Here is a 22352-nt window from a genome sequence, read left to right as displayed (position 1 = left end):
TGCCGTCATCCGGAGGGATGGTACATACCGGGAAACGAGGAGCTCCAGGTGTTCCAGCAGCAGCTGCAGGGAGGGGCCAAAGGAGCACCTTCAACCTCACACTTGAATTCAGGGCCGAGAACTCCTCTCAGCCTCACGCTAAAGCCAAAACCATGCTAAGGCACGTCGGAATCCCGCCAGTTCAGTCTAAAGTTAGAGTGGACTTCCCCAGTGGCCCAGGAGTTAAGACTCCACACTTCTGCAGGGCTCATGGGTTTTAATCCCTGGTCGGGGATCTAAGATCTCACATAAACTGTAGCATGGCCAAAAATGGAAGTTAAGAGAAGTCCCCGCTCAAATGCACTAAAATTACATTCGCTCTCATCATAAATTTGAAGCAAACTATGAGAACCCCAAGCTGATCCACCTCGGTCTGCCCAGTGGGAAGATGTGAAAAATGACTTGAAAACCAGACAGACTTTAAAGACAGCAACACGGAGCCCAGCGGTGAGCCCCGCGGGCACAGGTCAGCATGGGAGACTCTGCCTACTGACCCTGGTGTTGTTCCTCTCTGCTCTCAGCTGAGCAACTTCTTCTTCTCTGGCAAGAAGCTGCTCCCTGCACACCTTCAGTTCTTCATTATATGTTCCCAACTCCTAGAAAACAGTTAAATGAGGAGGTAACTAAATGCAAACACAAGTGAAAAAGAGAGCGAGACCGTGAAGGCTGACCCTATCAAGTCTCTCCAGGCTCCACACAAAGGATCTCCCTGCCCCTCTGGAGAAAAGGGGGTCCGCTGACCCCAAGACCACACAGACAAGCACAACTCAGACTGGCCTTCAACCTCCACCTCGACCTGGCAGGCACGCGGAGAAGAGAACCTGGAATCCAGCCTGCCTTCTCCAGACCCAGGGAAGTCTGAGAAACTTTCCTAAACATAAACCAAACAACAAAATGGATAAACAGATTCTTAAACGACATGCAGACAAGTGACCTAGGACCCCTAAGGAGAGTGAAGAAGAAAGGTAAGATGTACAAGGCCACCAGGTTTTGGAGTGTTCCTCTGGGAAAGAGGCTGATGGCACACCAAGGCCATCTGTTAGCCTGACTCCACTGAAGTCACCCAGTCATTCAATAAACTGGCTAAAATGTTAAATTCGTGTTATATGTATTTTATCACTATTTGTGTGCACGCGGGGCCATCCACGTGGTGAACTTGCTCAAACCGAACCACAACGAGACTTTCATTCTTCCATTTTTCTTTGCACAAGTAAAAAAACCCTGGCTTACATATCCCCCACTACATACTGAGTATTCAGCATCTAGAACACTGCCCAACACTTGTAAGAGGCATGTAGTAGACATGTGAAGCCATGAGGGTATATGTTACACACGTAAGCAGTAGGTACCCATTGTTAACATGCTGGACACACTGGTCTCTGCTTTGTAAGACGGGAGACATTAAGGGGCTTAGCCTTTCTGCTTCAAGGACTGACTCTCTAGCTCGATCCAGATGCCCCAGAGACTGTTCCAGCCAGTGTATCCCTTCTTGTGGGGCCCCCGCCCATCCTCCACGCAGCACCTGCACAACCTCTAACAAAGTCAACCTGCTGGGGTCGATCCTGCCCACGAAGGCCAAAATGCCCTGGCCGGCAGGGCCCACGGCCATGCTAAGAAATGAAACACAACCCCAATGCTTCATCGGGTGAGGGCCAATCTGACGGGCCCAGTCCCTGGTTGCTCTCACCTCAGGACACTCTGCCTCCAGGACTTGGGTCGAGGCCAACTTCTTCGTCTTCTTGGCCTTTGCCTTGGGGTTGCAGCATTGGAAAAGTGCCCATAGGCGGGCCCTTCTGCGACCCATCCTCGTGGATGGGGGCAGCCCCCCACTCGGGGGCAACCGCTGTTTCCCAGGCAGTTAGCTCAGCGCCTGAGCTATCACCACCGATCTCACACTACGACCACCGATCTCACACTCCGCTCTCACACACACTGCTCTCACACACTCTGCTCTCTCACACACACCGCTCTCACACTCCGCTCTCAGACACCGCTCTCTCACACTATGACCACCAGCACCAGCGTCTCAAGAAGAAATGGCACGAAGCCTCTGCCTCCAGCACATCTCCCAGGAGCCCGGAACCTGGAACCCACTCCGTCACAAGGGGCTCCGTGGTAACAGGGGGGCTGGGCTCAGGCCCACCATCAAGGGTGCAGAGGGGGGGAGGGGCTGCCGAAAAGATGGCAGGTGAGTGTGGGGTGCGGGAGAAGGAAGGCCGTGCCCACTGCTCAGGCCCAACGTCAAACATGACCCTGCAATGTACTGGGTCACAGTCGAACCAAACAGTATACACTGCTTCAGAAACCACCACCGCTAGGAATGAGCACATCTTCTCAGGGGGCTTCTGCCTGCTCCACCCTTGAAACAAGCCTTCAATGAGGCTACTGAAAGGGCACCCCTGACCTCAAGGGCACCCCTGAACTCAAGAGCATCCCCAGAACCCATCCCGGTGAGGATGCTGGCTGCCGTGCTGGCTGCCCCTCACTCTCACCCTGAGCTTGGTCATTGCCATTTACTTCTCCAGGGGATCTTCCCAACCCAGGGATCGAACCCGGGTCATCCGTATTGTACACAAACACTTTACCATCTGAGCCATGAGGGATCTACTAGCGTGTCAGATGAGTGCAAACATGCGGTAGTTTGAGCATTCTTTGGGATTGACTTTCTTTGGGATTGGAATGAAAACTGACCTTTTCCAGTCCTGTGGCCACTGCTGAGTTTTCCAAATTTGCTGGCATATTGAGTGCAGCACTTTCACAGCATCATCTTCCAGGATTTGAAATAGCCCAACTGGAATTCCGTCACCTCCACTAGCTTTGTTCGTAGTGATGCTTTCTAAGGCCCACCTGACTTCACATTCCAGGATGTCTGGCTCTAGGTGAGCGATCACACCATGGTGATCATCTGGGTCGTGAAGATCTTTTTTCTACAGTTCTTCTGTATATTCTTGCCAGCTCTTCTTAATATCTTCTGCTTCTGCTAGGTCAATACCATTTCTGTCCTTTATCGAACCCATCTTTGCATGAAATGTTCCCTTGGTATCTCTCATTTTCTTGAAGAGATCTCTAGTCTTTCGCATTCTGTTGTTTTCCTCTATTTCTTTGCATTGATCACTGAGGAAGGCTTTCTTATCTCTCCTTGCTATTCTTTGGAACTCTGCATTCAAATGGGAACATCTTTCCTTTTCTCCTTTGCTTTTCACTTCTCTTCTTTTCACAGCTATTTGTAAGGCCTCCTCAGACAACCATTTTGCCTTTCTGCATTTCTTTTCCATGGGGATGGTCTTGACCCCTGTCTCCTGTACAGTGTCACGAACCTCCATCCATAGTTCATCAGGCACTCTGTCTATCTGATCTAGTCCCTTCAATCTATTTCTCACTTCCACTATATAGTCAAAAGGGATTTGATTTAGGTCATACCTGAATGGTCTAGTGGTTTTCCCTACTGTCTTCAATTTAAGTCTGAATTTGGCAGTAAAGAGTCCTTAGGCAGCTACAATCCAAGATATAAAACTAAAGGGAAGCTCAGTGAGGGAGCTGGAGTCTGAGAGGGCTGCTCCTTCCCTCAGGGCATCTGAATAAAGCTGACTCTGCGAAGAAAAGGCAGGGAAAAAGTCAAGCAGAGGGGACTGGCTAACACAGCTCTGGATGGTCCCTTGGGCTGGGAAGACAAAAATTCGAGTGCAAGCCTGACATGTCAGTCCGGGTGTTAGAGATCAAGCTCCCCAAGAAAAGGGAGGCACAGAAAACGTACCCGACACTCTGCCCAAATCGGCTGAGCGCTGAGTATCCATCACCTCGTGGTGCTCAGAAGACAGACGGTGGGCTTCAGGACCTGACAAGAAGGGGGGCCCTGGGAGGCACCCCAGACTTCCAGACGGAGACTCTGGAGGGCTCCTCCCTGGGGTCATGGGGGGAAAGTGGGTGATGGCTGCTGAGACTCAGCTTACAAGGACCCCCCAGCCTCAAGGCACTCAGGCCCTGAGTGAACAGAGAGCTCTGTCCCCACTAGAGGTCTGCATCAGAAGAAACTCTGGAGAAGACAGCATCACCAGAACCTCTAGGGTTTTCCAAACATAATGTCCAACATGCAACCAAACAAGCAAAAGAGGGTGTGACAACAAACAGCACCAAGAGAAAAAGAACTGAAACAGATCCAGAGGTGTCAGATATATATCAGCATATCACAGGTATGCTAGAGGTATCAGATGCAAACTTCACCAGTTCAAAAATATACCTGACAAAAGGAAAAATTTCTGAGAATCAAAACCGATGCTAGAACTTTAAAATAACAGTGACCGAATTTAAGAACTCAGTCTCTGGTCTTAACATCAAATTGGACACAGCTGAAGAGAGGATCAGTGAACTGAAGGATGGATTGGTTAAAAATATATATATAAGAGGGAAAAAAGTTTAGAATATATGGAAGGAGCCCGCTTGTTAAACTATGTTGTTAAAAACTATAAATGAGGCCCCTCAAGGGAGAGAAAAGACAGAAAGGGGAATAAGAAATGCCTCCAGGGGTTGAAACTAAAGAGCCTCTTAATGAAAGTGAAAGAGGAGAGTGAGAAAGCTTGCATAAAACTCAACATTCAAAAAATGAAGGTCATGCCATCTGGCTCCATCACTTCCTGGCAAATAAATGGGGAAACAATGGAAACAGTGACAGACTTTATTTTCTTGGGCTCCAAAATGACTGCAGATGGTGACATTAAAAGACGCTAGCTCCTTGGAAGGAAAGCTATGACCAACCTAGACAGCACATTAAAAAGCAGAGACATTACTTTGCCGACAAAGGTTCATTTAGTCAAAGCTATGGTTTTTCCAGTAGTCATGTATGGATGTGAGAGTTGGCCCGGGAAGAAGGTTGAACGCCAAAGAATCAATGCTTCTGAACTGTAGTGTTGGAGAAGACTCTTGAGAGCCCCGTGGACTGCAAGGAGATCCAACCAGTCCATCCTAAAGCAAATCAGTCCTGAATATTCATTGGAAAGACGGATGCTGAAGCTCCAATACTTTGGCCACCTGATACGAAGAACTGACTCTTTGGAAAAGAACCTGATGCTGGGGAAGACTGAAGGCAGGAGGAGAAGGGGATGACAGAGGATGAGACGGTTGGATGGCATCACCCATCAATGGATATGAGCTTGGGCAGGATCCAGGAGTTGGTGATGGACGGGGAGGCATGGTGCGCTGCAGTCCATGGGGTCGCAAAGGGTCAGACACGGAGTGACTGAACTGACTGACAGGGGCGGGGGCAAGAGTTGGCTGGAGAATCAGACCATTGACTCAAAAATGAAAACCACACATTGGTTTCAGCAGCTCTGCGGGTGCCTAAGGCAAGAAGAAAATATTCAAGCGCTCAGAGGAAAAAGGCGTGGCTTTTAATGGCACAGCAACCCTGAGGGCTGACATTTCAAGAACAAGGAAGTCAGGAGATAATGGACTGGCGCCTGTGAAATGCTGAAAAACAAATACCAACCAACCTGGAATTCTATACCCAACAAAAACACTCTTCCAAAGTGAAAGCAAACTAAAGACTTATAGGGCAAATGGAAATGAGACAGCTCATCACCCACAGACACGAACTAAAAAATATTAAGGCAGTTCTTTGGGAGAAAGAAAAGTAGTCTCTGACGGAAGTATAAAAAACAAGTAAAGACCAACAGTGAGGTAACAGTGAGGGTAAATATTAACTCTACGATGATGATAATGCCAAAAATATACCTAAAATTTTAAAGGATAACAGTGACAAGGAGGAAACAGTCGTGTCAAGGAGGCAGTAAAAATACTAAGTTAGACTTGAATGTAGAACACACGCTGTATCTGCGAATGTACACCCGATCACCTGACAGAGGCGTAAGACCTAGAAAAACACTTCATCCTTCTGACAGAAGGCACGAGAGAAGGACACAGAATAGGTGGGGCGAGCAGAAAACAAACAGCAACATGGTACCTACACACTGAAATATCAAAATTATAAACAGAGAAAATACTCTCATTGAAAGATAAAAAGGGTCAAACTGATTAAAATTAAAACCATACACTATTCACAGAGGTACGTGTAAAGATGGAAGACCACAGACAGGTGAAAGTAAAAGATACCCAGGCAAACAAGGACAGAAAACTGATGTGGCAATATCACTGTCCAATAGTGTCTAAAGTAAGAAGCATTACTAGCAATAAAAAGGAGCATCTCATACTGATACAAGTTCAGTCCAGCAAGAAGATGAAGATTCTAAATTTGATTGTCCCTAATAACATAACCTCTCCACCATGACCCGTCCGTCCTGGGTGGCCCCACACAGCACGGCTTAGTTTCATTGAGTTAGACAAGACTGTGGTCCATGTGATCAGATCGGCTAGTTTTCTCTGATTATGGCTTCAGGGTGTCTGCCCTTTCATGCCCTCTCGCAACACCTACCATCTTACTTGGGTTTCGCTTACCTTGGACGTGGGATATCTCTTTATGGCTGCTCCAGCAAAGCGCAGCCGCTGCTCCTTCCCTTGGACGAGGGGTATCTCCTCGTGACAGAATGTGGTCCACTGGAGAAGGGAATGGCAAACCACTTCAGTATTCTTGCCGTGAGAACCCCATGAACAGTATGAAAAGGCAAAATGATAGGATACTGAAAGAGGAACTCCCCAGGTCGGTAGGTGCCTAGTATGCTACTGGAGATCAGTGGAGAAATAACTCCAGAAAGAATGAAGGGATGGAGCCAAAGCAAAAACAAGACACAGTTGTGGATGTGACTGGTGACAGAAGCAAGGTCCGATGCTGTAAAGAGCAATATTGCACAGGAACCTGGAATGTGAGGTCCATGAATCAAGGCAAATTGGAAGTGGTCAAACAGGAGATGGCAAGAGTGAATGTCAACATTCTAGGAATCAGCAAACTGAAATGGACAGGAATGGGTGAATTTAACTCAGATGACCATTATATCTACTACTGTGGCAGGAATCCCTTAGAAGAAATGGAGTAGCCATCATGGTCAACAAAAGAGTCCAAAATGTAGCACTTGGATGCAATCTCAAACATGACAGAATGATCTCTGTTCGTTTCCAAGGCAAACCATTCAATATCACGGTAATCGAAACCTAGGCCCCAACCAGTAACGCTGAAGAAGCTGAAGTTGAACGGTTCTGTGTAGACCCAGAAGACCTTTTAGAACTAACACCCAAAAAGGATGTCCTTTTCATTATAGGGGACTGGAATGCAAAAGTAGGAAGTCAAGAAATACCTGAAGTAACAGGCAAATGTGGCCTTGGAGTACGGAATGAAGCAGGGCAAAGGCTAATAGAGTTCTGCCAAGAGAACGCACTGGTCACAGCAAACACCCTCTTCCAACAACACAAGAGAAGTGTCTACACATGGACATCACCAGATGGTCAACACCGAAATCAGATTGTTTATGTTCTTTGCAGCCAAAGATGGAGAAGCTCTGTACAGTCAGCAAAAACAAGACCAGGAGCTGACTGTGGCTCAGACCATGAACTCCTTATTGCCAAATTCAGAGTGAAATTGAAGAAAGTAGGGAAAACCACTAGACCATTCAGGTATGACCTAAATCAAATCCCTTATGGCTATACAGTGGAAGTGAGAAATAGATTGAAGGGACTAGATCTGATAGAGTGCCTGATTCACTATGGATGGAGGTTCCTGACACTGTACAGGAGACAGGGATCAAGATCATCCCCATGGAAAAGAAATGCAAAAAGGCAAAATGGTTGTCTGAGGAGGCCTTACAAATAGCTGTGAAAAGAAGAGAAGTGAAAAGCAAAGGAGAAAAGGAAAGATATTCCCATTTGAATGCAGAGTTCCAAAGAAAAGCAAGGAGAGATAAGAAAGCCTTCCTCAGTGATCAATGCAAAGAAATAGAGGAAAACAACAGAATGGGTAAGACTAGAGATCTCTTCAAGAAAATGAGAGATACCAGGGGAACATTTCATGCAAAGATGGGTTCGATAAAGGACAGAAATGGTATGGACCTAACAGAAGCAGAAGATATTAAGAAGAGGTGGTAAGAATACACAGAAGAACTGTAGAAAAAAGATCTTCACGACCCAGATGATCACCATGGTGTGATCGCTCACCTAGAGCCAGACATTCTGGAATGTGAAGTCAGGTGGGCCTTAGAAAGCATCACTATGAACAAAGCTAGTGGAGGTGACGGAATTCCAGTTGGGCTATTTCAAATCCTGGAAGATGATGCTGTGAAAGTGCTGCACTCAATATGCCAGCAAATTTGGAAAACTCAGCAGTGGCCACAGGACTGGAAAAGGTCAGTTTTCATTCCAATCCCAAAGAAAGGCAATCCCAAAGAATGCTCAAACTATCGCACGATTGCACTCATCTCACACGCCAGTAAAGTAATGCTCAAAATTCTCCAAGCCAGGCTTCAGCAATACGTGAACCGTGAAATTCCAGATATTCAAGTTGGTTTTAGAAAAGGCAAGGGAACCAGAGATCAAATTGCCAACATCCTCTGGATCATCGAAAAAGCAAGGGAGTTCCAGAAAAACATCTGTTTCTGCTTTATTGACTATGCCAAAGCCTTTGACTGTGTGGATCACAATAAACTGTGGAGAATTCTGAAAGAGATGGGAATACCAAATCACCTGACCTACCTCCTGAGAAACCTGTATGCAGGTCAGGAAGCAACAGTTAGAACTGGATGTGGAACAACAGACTGGTTCCAAATAGGAAAAGGAGTATGTCAAGGCTGTATATTGTCACCCTGCTTATTTAACTTATATGCAGAGTACACCATGAGAAACGCTTGGCTGAAAGAAGCACAGGCTGGAATCAAGATTGCTGGGAGAAATATCAATAACCTCAGATATGCAGATGACACCACCCTTAATGCAGAAAGTGAAGAGGAACTAAAGAGCCTCTGGATGAAAGTGAAAGAGGAGAGTGAAAAAGCTGGCTGAAAGCTCAACATTCAGAAAACTAAGATCACGGTATCTGGTCCCATTACTTCATGGGAAATAGATGGGGAGACAGTGGAAACAGTGGTAGACTTTATTTTGGGGGGCTCCAATATCACTGCAGATGGTGATTGCAACCATGAAATTAAAGGACGCTTACTCCTTGGGTGGAAAGTTGTGGCCAACCTAGACAGCATATTACAAAGCAGAGACATTACTTTGCCAACAAAGGTCCATCTAGACAAGGCTATGGTTTTTCCAGTGGTCATGTATGGATGTGAGAGTTGGACTGTGAAGAAAGCTGAGCACTGAAGAATTGATGCTTTTGAACTGTGGTGTTGGCAAAGACTCTTGAGAGTCCCTTGGCTACAAGGAGATTCAACCAGTCCATCCTGAAGGAGATCAGTCCTGGGTATTCACTGGAAGGACTGATGCTGAAGCTGAAACTCCAGTATTTTGGCCACCTCATGCAAAGAGTTGACTCATTGGAAAAGATCCTGATGCTGGGAGGGATTGGGGGCAGGAGGAGAAGGGGACGACACAGGATGAGATGTCTGGATGGCATCACCGACTCGATGGCCATGAGTCTGAGTAAACTCCGGGAGTTGGTGATGGAGAGGGAGGCCTGGCGTGCTGTGACTCATGGGGTCGCAAAGAGTCAGAGACGACTGAGTAACTGAACTGAACTGAATAATATAACCTCAAAATATCAATACATAAATACTGACAGAAAGAGAAAAGGACTAACAGCCACATTCATAATCGCAGTGGGAGACGATAAAGACACATCTGTCATGGAACTGGGCTCCCTGGGACGTAGTCACCTGCACCCATGAAGTACCTGAAATGCGGCTGGCTCTACAATGCGATGTGCTGCAAGCGTGAAACACACACTGGAGTTTAAAGACGTAGCATGAAAAAAAGAACAGAAAAATATTTCGTTAGGTTTTATCATGTTGATTATACACTGAAATGATAATCTTTTGGGTGTGATAAAATAAAATATATTACAGATAATTTCACCTACTTCTGCTTACTCAACCTGGCGACCGAAATCTGAATTGACAAACCTGACCTAACTGATATGCACAAAAACACTGCATTCCCCCTGATACATATTATTTTCTAGAGCCCAAGGAACATATAAGAAAATGAATATATTTTGGGCCATTAGGAAAGGTTGAATTATTTCAAAGGACTGAAATAATGCAGGGTATACTTAGGGATTGCAATGGGATGACGATTTATGTGCCCTCAAACTTCACCCTGCATGTGGAGATGATACTAGGAGGCACGGGTTCTGGGAGGCGTCAGGTCAGGAGGGAATGGGCCCCCGTGCTGGGAGGACAGAGAGAAGCAGGCAGTCTAGGAACCAGGAAACAGGCCTCACCAGACGTGGCACCTGCTGGTGATCTTGGGACTTCCCAGCCTGCAGTACTATAAGAAACAACTTTCTGTTCTTTAGCAGCTAGTCTATGGTATTTGTAACAGTAGCCCAAAAAGACTAAGATGGGGCTCTTCATGGAATTAAGCTAGGAATCATAAAAGGGTCACTAGAAAAACCTCCCCAGACATTGGGAAGTTACATGACATACTTCTTGAAGAATTTCATGAATAATAATTTTTAAAAACACAATGAAAATTAGAAGAGACTTTTCCATAAAAGATAATGAAAATCTGCCTCATTCAAACTTGTGGGACGCAGCAAACTGTGTTTAGAGGGTAACTTAAAGCCTTAAACACATATGCTGGAAAAGAAGGAAGGCTAAAAATCAATTAAGCCTCTAGCCCAAGAAACCAGAAAAAAAGTATAGCAAATGAAACACAAGGCAGATGGAAGAAAAAGGAGCAGAAAATAAGGAAACAAAAAGCAAATATGAAAATTTTTAAAACAAAGCCAAAAGTTGGCTCTTTGAAAGGACTGATAAAAATGAAAAGCCCCTAGAGAAACTGATTAAGAAAAACAGACAGAGCACAAATCTCCAGTATCAAGATTTTTTAAAAGGGGAGACAACACGTCTTGCATATAAGAAAGAAATTATGAACCACAGTTCACTTACTATTGGAGAGTCTGCTGGCCTCCATCAATACCTAGCAGGGGGGAAATGCTTTACCTAAACAGATCCGAGAAGACATACAAAATCAGAAATTTTTATTTGCATGAAAAAAAATTAAATCTGAAATAAAAGCCTCCCCACAATGAAACCAACAGGTGTTGCCAATCAATTCTTCTGAAAATCGAGGGAAGAAGACAGCAATCTCCCAGGAACTCTCGGGGTAAACAAGGAATACTCTCCACCTTGTTTTATAAGACTAGCATAACCGTGATACTAAACCCAACAAGGAAAAGAAGTACAAGAAGGTCAAATTACTGACTCTGAGGATAGATGAAATAATCCTAAATAAAACACTAACAAATACAGTCCAATAAAAGGAGAATATATCGAGATCAGGTTGGGATGGTTTTACAATCACAAAATTTTTTTAAAGTTAAATCACCATATAAAAGAAAAATCACCTGACAGTTTCAAAATCTGCAGAAAATAAACTGAAGAAAATTTAATGTAATAATTTCAGTTCATGACTAAGAAAAAAGTCATAGCAAACTAACAGGAGAATTTACATATTTTGATAAAAATATCTACGAAAAAGCTAATACCATAGGTGATGGTCAAATACTGAAAGCTTTTCCTCTGATAATTGTCAGGAAACCTCTGGCCCTTATTAATTCCTGAGGAGAGGCACACCTGAATCCAGGCATTTCTTTTGTTAGTTTCTGATTATGGTGATAAGTACCCTCTTCTCTCTTTGGTAAGGATCGCCTTGTGTCTGGTAGGGATCGCCTTGTGTCTGGAATTTTAATCTTTATCTTTGCTGAGAATAACTACTTTCTAAGACAGTATATATGCGCATGCCATGTGGATTAAAACAGCTTTGCTCCATCAGCGCTTTGGTCCCCGTGTCTTTCTTTCTTTCTTTTTTTTTCTCTCTCTCTCTCTCTGGCTGATTCCCTGGAGCTCGGAAGCCCGCTATGTAACCCAGGGAATGTTAGCCTCTTTGCTTCCTTCCCTCTCTCATCGCCGACTCTGGACCACCAGGTTCCACCATTAAAGGACCAACAGATAATGGCAAAGAGACAAGGACACTGGTTCTCACCACTTCTGTTCACCACTGTACTGGAGATCCTCGCCCGTACAACAAGGCAAGAAAAAGAAAAGGCTTATCACAGTTGGAAAGGGGGGGAAAGCACTTATCTGCAGACATAATTGTGTATACATAAAAAAATACAATAAGAATTATTTGAAATAAATGGATTGAAGAAGTGAATATAGAAGTCAGTTCTATCTCTATATATTAGGCATTTATAATTGCACTGAAAATATCAAGATATCTAATTAAAAATGTACAAGACACAGAGCAAACTATAAACTTCTAAGATAAATTAAAGAAGATCTAAAAAAATGGAGAGCTACATATATACATTGTATTCATGGATTATGCTGCTGCTGCTGCTGCTAAGTCGCTTCAGTCGTGTCCGACGCTGTGCGACCGCATAGACGGCCGCCCACCAGGCTCCGCCATCCCTGGGATTCTCCAGGCAAGAACACTGGACTGGGTTGCCATTTCCTTCTCCAATGTGTGAAAGTGAAGTCACTCAGTCGTGTCCGACTCTCAGCGACCCCATGGACTGCAGCCTACCAGGTTCCTCCATCCATAGGATTTTCCAAGCAAGAGTACTGGAGTGGGTTGCCATTGCCTTCTCCATGGATTATAAGAACAACATTAAGATACACACACACACACAGAGTTAACTGTGTCAGGCGATGCATATGTTGGGCAATCATTCCATGACGTCTATGGGCATCAAGTCATCACAATGTAGACTTGAAATACACACAAACCGTATCTGTCAATGACTCCTTAGTGAAGCTGGGGTACTAAAATCAGCGCCTGGCACCTGGTAGCTGGCAGGTGTGGAAACCCGGGTTCACGTGCAGGCTATACACACTCTTAATCACAGGTGAGACCTGAAGCAACCCAGCAACTCTCCATTATTCTTTTTCTGTTTTTCTCTGTTCCCCTTGCCATTTGTGTTTAACAGATTTCCAGTATCGAGTGAGCAGCATCAATGCAACAATAATCTTTCCCCATCTAAGGCATGCACATGTAACACCAGCAGTCTTCCCAATCGCCCCGAGATAACTGGGGTGCCGCATCACAAAAAAGCAAGGAAACATGACATTCCCCGGGACAGAGCTGCCCGACGGCAGTGGGGACTATGGTCCACCAAGGGGACCCCCAGGGGCTAGGAGCCCACACTGGGCCCCCCAGCTTGAGGCCACACTTGCCTTTCCACCATTCTGAAGGTCCTGGCAGAAGAAAGCCAGGCCACGGAAGGGGGGTGGTGTGGCCAGGCCGTGGGACTCAGGGCAGGACTGACTTGGGTCTGTGCTGGGCTCCACGTCCAGTCACCACCCTTGGAGCGAACAAAGTTCTTGGGATCACTGTAGGTTTGTGGCAAAAAGCAATGGAGCCAAAGCCACGTAGGATGGCTTTTCAGGAAAAAACCTCACTGAGGATTCACTCAGCGCCAGCCTCGGGCCCTAGTGAGATGCAGACTCCTGGTCATCCATGGCTATGTCTGCAGCCCGCAAGGGCAAGGGGAGCCTCCTGGACACCGGGTGCCACGTGGGGTTCTTCCCCCACTTTTAGTGAAGGGCTGCACCCACCTGGATGACCCCGGCTTATCCCTCCACCTCTGATGCGGAGGCCCCCGTGCCTCCCATGACCGGAGGATCCAGCCTCTCCCGGGGCCTCCGTGTCACTGCACAGGCCTTGTCCACGCGGCCCCAGCAGGCAGGGTGAGGCCTGTGTGGAGCCTCCCAGGTCGCTGGCCTCGCTGCCCACATCGGGGCCATGCAGGAGCACCACGTGTCCACTGAATGAGTGGATGAGGGCCCTAACAATGACAGTGATGACGACGACAAGGAGGAGGTGAAGGGGGCTGACATCCAAGTGTCAGTCCCTGATTCAGGCCTCTGTGCGCATGAACTCATTTAACATAATGACAAGGTTGTGTGCGTATGGCGGGGGGGGGGATGGCAGGTCCTGCCACTGTTCTCACCTCGGAGCCGGCAAGTTCACTCTCAGTGTCCAGGGGCGGCTACAGCCACTGGCCACAGACTGGACAGCTTTAACACAAATTCATTCTCCCCAAGTTCCACCGTCAGAAACCTGTGATCAACGTGTGGGCAGGGCTGAACTCCCTCAAGAGGCTCCAGGGGAGGGTCCCTCTGGCCTGGTCCAGCCCGTGGGGTCCCCAGGCCTCCCTGGGCTTGTGGCCACATCACCCCTGCGTCTATCTGCACAAACCTTCTGCCCTGGGTGGCTCTGTGCTTCAGATCACCCCCTCTTCTCTTCCAAAGACACCCGTCATTAAATTTAGGGTCCACAAGCATCCCAGGTGATCTGGTACAGAGGTCAGTAACTTACTTCCATCTGCTGAGAACTTTCATCGGAATAAGTCACCTTTGCAGGCTGCAGAAGGATAGACGGCTTTCAGGGCCACCACTCAGCCCACCATACTTGTCATGAAGCCACATGAAGACACCATACTTGTCAGGAAGCCTCACTGGGCTTGGTGCACAGAGCTTCGAAGAAGCAGGACTCTAGGACCTCAGTCCCGAGGCTGCCTCAAGAAGACAGTTAGGATCAGGACCCTCGGGCACAACGACCAGATAAGCAGGGCTCAGAGGTGTGCTGGAGGGCGTGGGGCTCACCTGCAGGGAGCCTGGAGCCTGCCATGACGGCCCAGGGTTGGGGGATACAGCGCGTGCATTTGGGAATGCACACATCCCATCATGGACGAGGGGAGGCAGGCCCGGGGGCTCAGGCCAGGGGAGCCCAGATCGTCCTGCTGCCCTCAAGGGGCTGGTCAGAAGAGCACAGGAGGGAGCCGTGGTTTCAGCGACCTGGGTCGCAGTCAGTCTGCTCCTGTGTTGTCTCTGAGAATTACTCAGCCTCTGTGAGCCCACCTTTTGCTCCTCTGCAAAATTCGCCATTCGTGACTTGCTTCACAGGTGGGGGGAGTTCCTGGTGCTCTCAGCACCCCCGCCCAACCTGGTGGCTGAGGCTTGCTGCCTCTCCATGACCTTGAGGCCTCTAAGACCACCCCTGCACAGACTCTCTTTGCAAAGAAGCTGGAAGGTGCTTCACCTGCCCTAGGAAGTCCTGGGGCACCAAAGCCTCTAGCCTGGGGGCTCCTGGGAGGGGCTGACCACACGGGGCGCTAGGAATGACCGCCGATGCCCCCATAAGGCCAACCCCGTCTTTCCTGTTAGAGCCCAGGTTTCTTTTTTTGTGCTCTGCTCAGCCGCACGCAAAGACCCAAACTACATTCCCCCGAGTCCGTGGAGATTTCTCTCGATGGTGGTCAAGAAGCAGTGCTGGGTAGGCATCGCTGGGAAACACGCTCTGCTGTTTATGTCAGCGACAGGGTCCTACCCAGAAAAACAGCTGGCAGGATCGGGAAAGGGTCGTGGGACTCGGTGAACACACAGGATGTCCTCGTTCTTACACACATGGGAGGTTTTAAACCCTGGGGCCAGCCTGACAGCAGTCTGCTGCCGATGGGAAGAAACCGAGAGACGCCGGTCCGCTCCCCGAGCCAGATGCCCCAGAGCGGAGGCTTCTGTCCAGACCGGCCCCTTGGGTGGGGAGTCTGGAGGCCACAGAACCGCAGGGGCCTTGAGCCTTGGCATGGACGTGTGGAGAGCCAAGGGGCTCGGGGAAGGGACAGAGTCAGGGTCCTTGCAATGGACTGCCACCAAAGGCTGGACAAAGACAAGAAATAAAACAAATGTCACACCTAATGTTGCTAAAGAGCCAAGAAGGCCCAGAAGAGTGACCCGGACTGTGCCGTCCAAGGTGGGGAGTGTTCGGGGAGGCTTGCCCAGCACAGACTGGACGGGGTTAAACCTCCACTCCCGGCTCAACTCACAGGAACGGAGACCCCACCACAGTCGTTCCCGGCACTTTCCTTTGAGAAGGAAGAAGGGAATCACAGAACAAGCAAAGACGTCCCCGTGAGGGATTCCTGGTGGTCGAGGACGCCAGGGCCCCTCTTCGTCCCCTCGGCTGCCTGAGCCTGCGTGTTGTATATCATGGCCACCCGTCTCCGCTGAAGGGCAGGCTCTGAGGTTGTTGCAAGGTTGGCCTCAGCGAGACTGAGCATGGGGTCCCTAGCTGCCCCCAGAGGGCTTCCGGGCAGCACACCTCCCCAGCCCACCCTGACCCCACAGCTGCCGCCCACCCCAGAGGGCCCCCTCACTGCCATCAGGGAATTAGGGGGTGCCGAGAGCTGAGGCCCGAGGGTGCTGGGGGCCTCCACGGCATCCTGTGTGCACCCCTCCCCGGCTCACGGTCCAGCTGTGGGGAGCGTGTGTACACGGCAGGGACACACAGACGGCTCCAGAGCACCGTTGGGAGGCCTGGGCTGGACATCTGACCACTTCCCCCTCTGTGCCCTCGGCTTCCTCAGCACCAAGGATAACCCCACCGCAGGAGGGCCTCTGAGGCCACGGCTGCTCTGTGGGAGGGGTCGTGTTCGCCTCGAATGTGCTCAAGGCACGTGATGCCCAGTCAGTCCCTAATGACCGGGCGCACTCTTGGCAGCCCTGGGGCCTGCCTGCTCTTCCTGTTGGCACCGGGGTCCCGTGTGGGTGTGACCTGGAAGGCTGGTTCCAGGCTGGATCGGTCTGCTCAGGTGACCGACGTGCCCTCAGGAGGGACAGCATCTGGCGCGGGGTGAGCCTCATCCTCCTTCTCCTGATCGGCACCAGGACCGCCCTCTGTCCAGTCTCCGAGGTGGAAGACAGCGACCCTTTCTCGGTCACCTGAACGTGTCATCTCACGAGAGTCTGGCTTGATGATATCTGCTGAGTGATCCAGGAGGGCCGGGGGGACAGTCCCCCTGCGGTCTTTCCCCGACCTCTGGCCGCATCACCGGGTTCACTTTAATACTCGTGGACGAGGGGGCAGGCTGGGACCACCACTGGGGTCTGACCCTGCCTTGCTCACGTCCTCCCTCCACCTGGACGGCTCCCAGAGGGGACAGGAAAGTGCTCAGTCCCTGGGCAAGGGTCGGCAGGGAGGCATTTCTGCACCGTGGTTCCTGCTGACCACATCTGCACCGCCCGGGAGGAGCTGCTGCAGTTACTCGGGCGCGGTCACATGGGGCGCTGGCATAAGCATGCCTTCGACACATCCTGGACATGGTACCCTGACTGTCTCCAGTGAGCCTGGACGCAGAACGTGCTGTCTGAACGAGCTGGGGCCGCAGGACTGGTTGGGGCGGATTTACCCCTCAGCTCTTGGCACAGGGTCTGGCTCCCAAGGCCTGGCTTGTTGAAGGAATAAAAGACATGTATTCATTCACAGGCCTACATTGATGATGAGTTGGTAGATTACTCAGATCCAGCCTCTCGTGGAAAACAATTAAAAAAAAAAAATAGTGTCACTCACTAAAGTTGCCGAAGACCTGAGAAGACCCAGAGGAGCAACTGCCCAAGATAGGGAGTCTAACAGAAGACCCTTCCCTCCAGATGGATTTGGACTCCCAGGAGACGACACTTTCAGGTGACTCAGAAAGGGCCTCCCTCCTCCAGACCCGGGAATTACAAGGAAGGTGGTGCTGGTGCCAAGTAGGACAAGGAACGGGTGAGGACCCCAGTGAGTCCAGGCATGTCAGCCTGTGACCTTGGCTCAATGTGTTCCTATCCATAACGCCCTCAGATGAGTGGAGAATGCAAGTGCCAAGTCTTTCTGGATAAGGGCACCTTCTTCCCAGGGTTGCGAACTACCCCACGGGTTGTGGAAGGGTGGTGGCCAGTGGGGAAAGTGTCAGGACCACCAGGATGAAAGACGGCTAGAGGAGAACCAGCAGAAGTGACCCCTTCAACTTTGGGATCCTGAGAGGATTAGATGGATAATAAATCTAATAAACTGGTTAAGCTCTCCTCGTTTACAGAAATAAACCTCAAGATAGAAAGGTCCTTCAAAGGACAGGAAACCATTAAAAAAAAATGACACAGCCAACTTAGAAAAGAACCAAACAGAACGTGCAGAAATAAAAAAGTGTCATAACGAGAAGCAAAAATAGTAGACACTTTAGAAGACCCTTGACCTCTTCAGGAAAGGGAGACACGTGGGCACAGAGCAGGAGCAAGCTGATAACGTATGCAGCCCCCTGCCCACCCCCTGCTCTCCAGGAAGAAAACCCAACCCTGATCTGTAGCTGGATCATGTGCCAATTTCCACGGTGTAAATACTCCCGCCGTGGCCTGATTCATGTACTAAAGGGTTTACACCTGGCTGGCAGAGTTCCCGAGGAGCCAGAAAGAGCTGACTCTGGCACACAGCCGGCCTAGAGACATGGGAGGACATCAGAACCGCAACCTGAAGGGCACAGATTTCAGCCCGACTACCTGGGACCCGGGCGGAGCTGTCCTTGACGAACTTTAAAGACAACAGTCTTAAAACATGTCCAGAATTCACTTTATAACAAGTACACTTCCATAAAACCAAGAGAGGCCCAAAGGAAGCCAGGTGGGGTGTATAAAAGCCTTAGTGCTTAAGACTCAAGAGACATAAAAACTTTAGGGCCAAAGAAGTGAATGTGTAATGGTGCAATTATGAATATAAATATGAATAGCTTTGGGACTAGACAACGGCCCCTGACACCTCACTGTAGAAGAGGCTCATGGCAGAGGCACTGAGCCTGGGGGTAGGAGTGAGATGGGGGCTGAAGACCACATTTTGTTGTTGTTCAGTCACTAAGTCACGTCCGACTCTTTGAGACTCCATCGATGCAACACACCAGGCTTCCCTGTCCTTCACCATCTCCCAGAGCTTACTCAAATTCATGTCCATGGAGTCAGTGATGCCATCCAACCATCTCATCCTCTGATGCCCCCTTTTCCTCCTGCCCTCAATCTTTCCCAGCATCAGGGTCTTTTCCAATGAGTCAGCTCTTCACATCAGTTGGTCAAAGTATTGGAGCTTCAGCTTCAGGCATCAGTCCTTCCAGTGAATATTCAGGGTTGATTTCCTTTAGGATTGACTGGTTTGATGTCCTTGCAGTCCAAGAGACTCTCAAGAGTCTTCTCCAACACCACAGTTCAAAAGCATCAATTCTTTGGCACTCAGCCCTCTCTACAGTCCAGTTTTCACGGTTCAGGGCAGAGTCTCACGTGAGGACCCAGCACCCAGGTTCAAGTGCTGGCTCTGCCCCTGTGGGGCCCAAGGCCCTGGATCTCCTTGCCCCGCCTCTCAGAGCCTCAGTTCCTTCCCTCGGTAAAGGGATCTGACCCCTGTACCACAATCCGGGTCAGGATGCCCACACAGGGTGGGGTGGGGATGGGGGTCTGCGTCCGGGACGACAAGTCCCTGAGAACATCTGGTGCTGCACTGTCCTTACATATGGAGCTGCTGAAATTAGACTTCAGGTGCCTCAAAGTCGAGAACCCCCACCCCGATGTCCAGGCTATGAGGAGGGACCACCGCCCCCCAACTCCATGCTCATCACCACACTGAGCCAAGTCTGGGAACACACTCAGACACCAGCTCATGCCCACAAGGCCTCAACTGGAAACGGCAAGAAACATGCCCTTCCCCCCACCCCGTGTCCACGGCAGCCCTGCCCACCCCCAGCAGGGAGGATGTGCCATCACCTCCATTCCTCAGACAGAAAAACTGAGGTCCCGAGTGGGGAAACCACTTGCCTGAGGCTGCTCAGCCCCCAGGAAGTGGCCGGGCTGGGTCTGGACCCACACCCGTGGCCTCAGAGTGGCTGGGCGGGGTCTGAGCCGGCCTGGGAGCTCAGGTACCCTCACCGCCTACCCGGCGGTCCTAGAGTCTGGTGTTGAGGCAGCTCCCATCCTCCAACAGGCAGCTCCTCGCTTGCTTTTCTAAAACCAACATCCACAAAACCAGGAAAGAGATGCCGCTGTGGCTCACACCATCTCCGGGGAGGAACGGGGAGAAACTGCAGCCCGCCAGCCTTGAGGTATGGTGGCGAGCCCCGAACGGCCACATGAAAGCAAACTGACCTTGTACGGTTCACGTGTCTGCAGCCTTAACAATTCTGCCAAAACCGGAGTCAAGCTCAACATCAGGGCAGTGCGGGCCTCTGTCACCTCTGGTACGCAGCTGGGATTTTCCTGTGTGGCCTTCTCGGCAATGACCAATGGACATAAATAATGCCCTGGCTTTGAGGTTGGACTTGAAAAATGCTGATGGATTTCAGGTACAAGGAAACATGTTGGCCCACAAGCTGCTCTTGTCCGTTTCCTGGGAACCCTGGCCATCGGAGGGACAGGGCAGTGGGGGATGGGCGGAAGAGGCGCTCCTGCAGAAGGAAGGCCTGGGCCGCCTGCCTCCAGGACCCTTCTCCCACCATTTCCATCCTCTCTGCTGTCCCAGGGGTCTCTGACATGACACCCCTCCTGGACCCTCATGTGTGAAACTGACTTAGGGGGCCGTCTTCTGGATCAAGCTGTCAGATCATAATTCGATAACGAGGGCGCCTCTTGTGGGTGGCTGGGGAAGCAGTTTTTAAGCTGAGTTCCTCTGGGCCCACGGTGCCTGGCAGAGGGTGGGGGCAAGTGGGTCACCTCTGGTCACAGCCAGTCGGACAGGCTCAGCCTCCATCCGTTCTGTATGCGAAGTTATGAGCACGATTCTTCCAGACCCACCAGTCCCCGCTCTGCTGGGTGCCTGGCCCGGGGCACCCAGTGTGTGTGCGGGTCTCTGTCTGGGCTACCTCTGGGGCACCAGACAGGGGATCGGGGACTTGTGTGGACACTGCAGGGGCGGGGGGGCTTCCTTGGGGAAGCTTCTGACGGCTCCTGGGAAACAGGCCTGCACGCTCCTTGCACCTCCAAGCATGGACCAGGGTCAGCAGTTTATACACCCTGGGAGCAGGTGAGAAGCCCAGTGTGGGGCACTCCTAGACCTGCTAACTCAGAACCTGCATCCTGATGACCTCAGGGGCTTCCATGCACAACCCGGAACCCTCTACCGAGGCAGCCAGGTCAAGGCTTGGTCCCCGCCAGAGCACCTGCCCTGCTCAGCCCTCCAACCACGAGCCATGCCTCCCCTACCCAAGGCTGTACTCGAGGGTTCCTGCATGAACTTCCCCCACTCCTGGGATAACCGCTCATGTGTAATGTCTCAGCTTTGTTGCGGGATGAATGGTGCCCTCCAAAAGAGACACCCACACCTCAATTCCTCATATCTGCGAGGAGGGCTTTATTCGGAAATGGGGTCTTTGCAGATGAAATCAAGTTAGATAAGGTTACAGAGGATTAGGTGGGCCTTATGCAGAGTGACGGGTGTCTTTATAAGAGGCTGAAGAAACACAGAGAGGAGGCCGTGTGAGGGGGAAGTGGATGCTGGGGGGCTGTGGCCACAAAGCCAGGAATGCCTGGAGCCCCCGAAACTGGAAGAGCCGGGAGTGACGCTCCCCCAGAGCCCGGGTCGGGGTCCTGGTCCTGTTGACCCTCGGCTTTAGACTTCTGGCCCCCAGAACTGGGAGAGAGTCGATTCGTATTGTTTTAAGCCTCCCCGTCAACCCAGTTTGTGGATGTCGGTATCAGAAGCCCCACCTGGGGCACTCAATGTTCCGTGTCCCTAAAATCCACCAATTGATCACGACCTCAGCCAGGCTGGTCTTCCCCCGGTCATCACGGGATGTCTTCTCAACAACAAACCTCCTGACTCAGGAGAAAGGCTCGTGCTGCACACAGGGGCCTCACCTGTGTGGGGCTCACAGCCCATGTTGCCCCGGAGTGGCTCAGCCTCACACACTCGCTGGCCCAGGGGGAGCAAAGGGGGTCACACACCTCTGCGCCCCTGTGACCTCCACACCCTGCCTGGTCACAACTGCAGACGACCAGGCCAGCAGACATCTCAGGAGGACGGACTTCACCTGCCCCCATTCCTCTTGCTTCACTGTCCTTTTGCATCCCCCCATCCCTGCTCCTGGGCTTCCCTGGGGCCTCTCTTGCGATTTAGCCGGTAAAGAATCTGCCTGCAATGCCGGAGACCTGGGTCTGATCCTTGTGTTGGCAAGATCCCCTGGTGAAGGGAAAGGCAACCCACTCCAGTATTCTGGCCTGGAGAATTCCATCGACTCTATAAGTATAGTCTATGGGGTTGCAGAGTTGGACATGACCGAGCAACTTTCATTTCATTCATCCCTGCTCCTGGTCAAGCCTGTCCAGCTGTCCCTCACGTTGGGGTCCAAGGAACACTGGTGAAATCTGAGGACATTTTTGGTTGTATTTAGGAATGCTGCAAGATATCAAATGCCAGCAATCCCA

At 50.1% G+C, this 22352-nt stretch overlaps 1 long non-coding RNA gene across 1 annotated transcript; it reads right to left on the bottom strand.

Annotated features, from left to right (window-relative positions):
- Position 1: 1 nt before the first annotated feature.
- On the bottom strand, positions 2–11055 carry LOC122672969. Its single transcript, XR_006334547.1, has 4 exons — positions 11031–11055; positions 9812–9863; positions 534–635; positions 2–63 (listed from the first exon to the last, which is right to left on the bottom strand). It is a non-coding gene; the product is annotated as an uncharacterized LOC122672969 (long non-coding RNA).
- Positions 11056–22352: the final 11297 nt, after the last annotated feature.

The sequence above is a fragment of the Cervus elaphus genome, chromosome 16 (assembly GCF_910594005.1).
Source record: "Cervus elaphus chromosome 16, mCerEla1.1, whole genome shotgun sequence".
Taxonomy (NCBI): Eukaryota; Metazoa; Chordata; class Mammalia; order Artiodactyla; family Cervidae; genus Cervus; species Cervus elaphus.
This window is presented reverse-complemented; position numbering and strand designations above follow the sequence as displayed.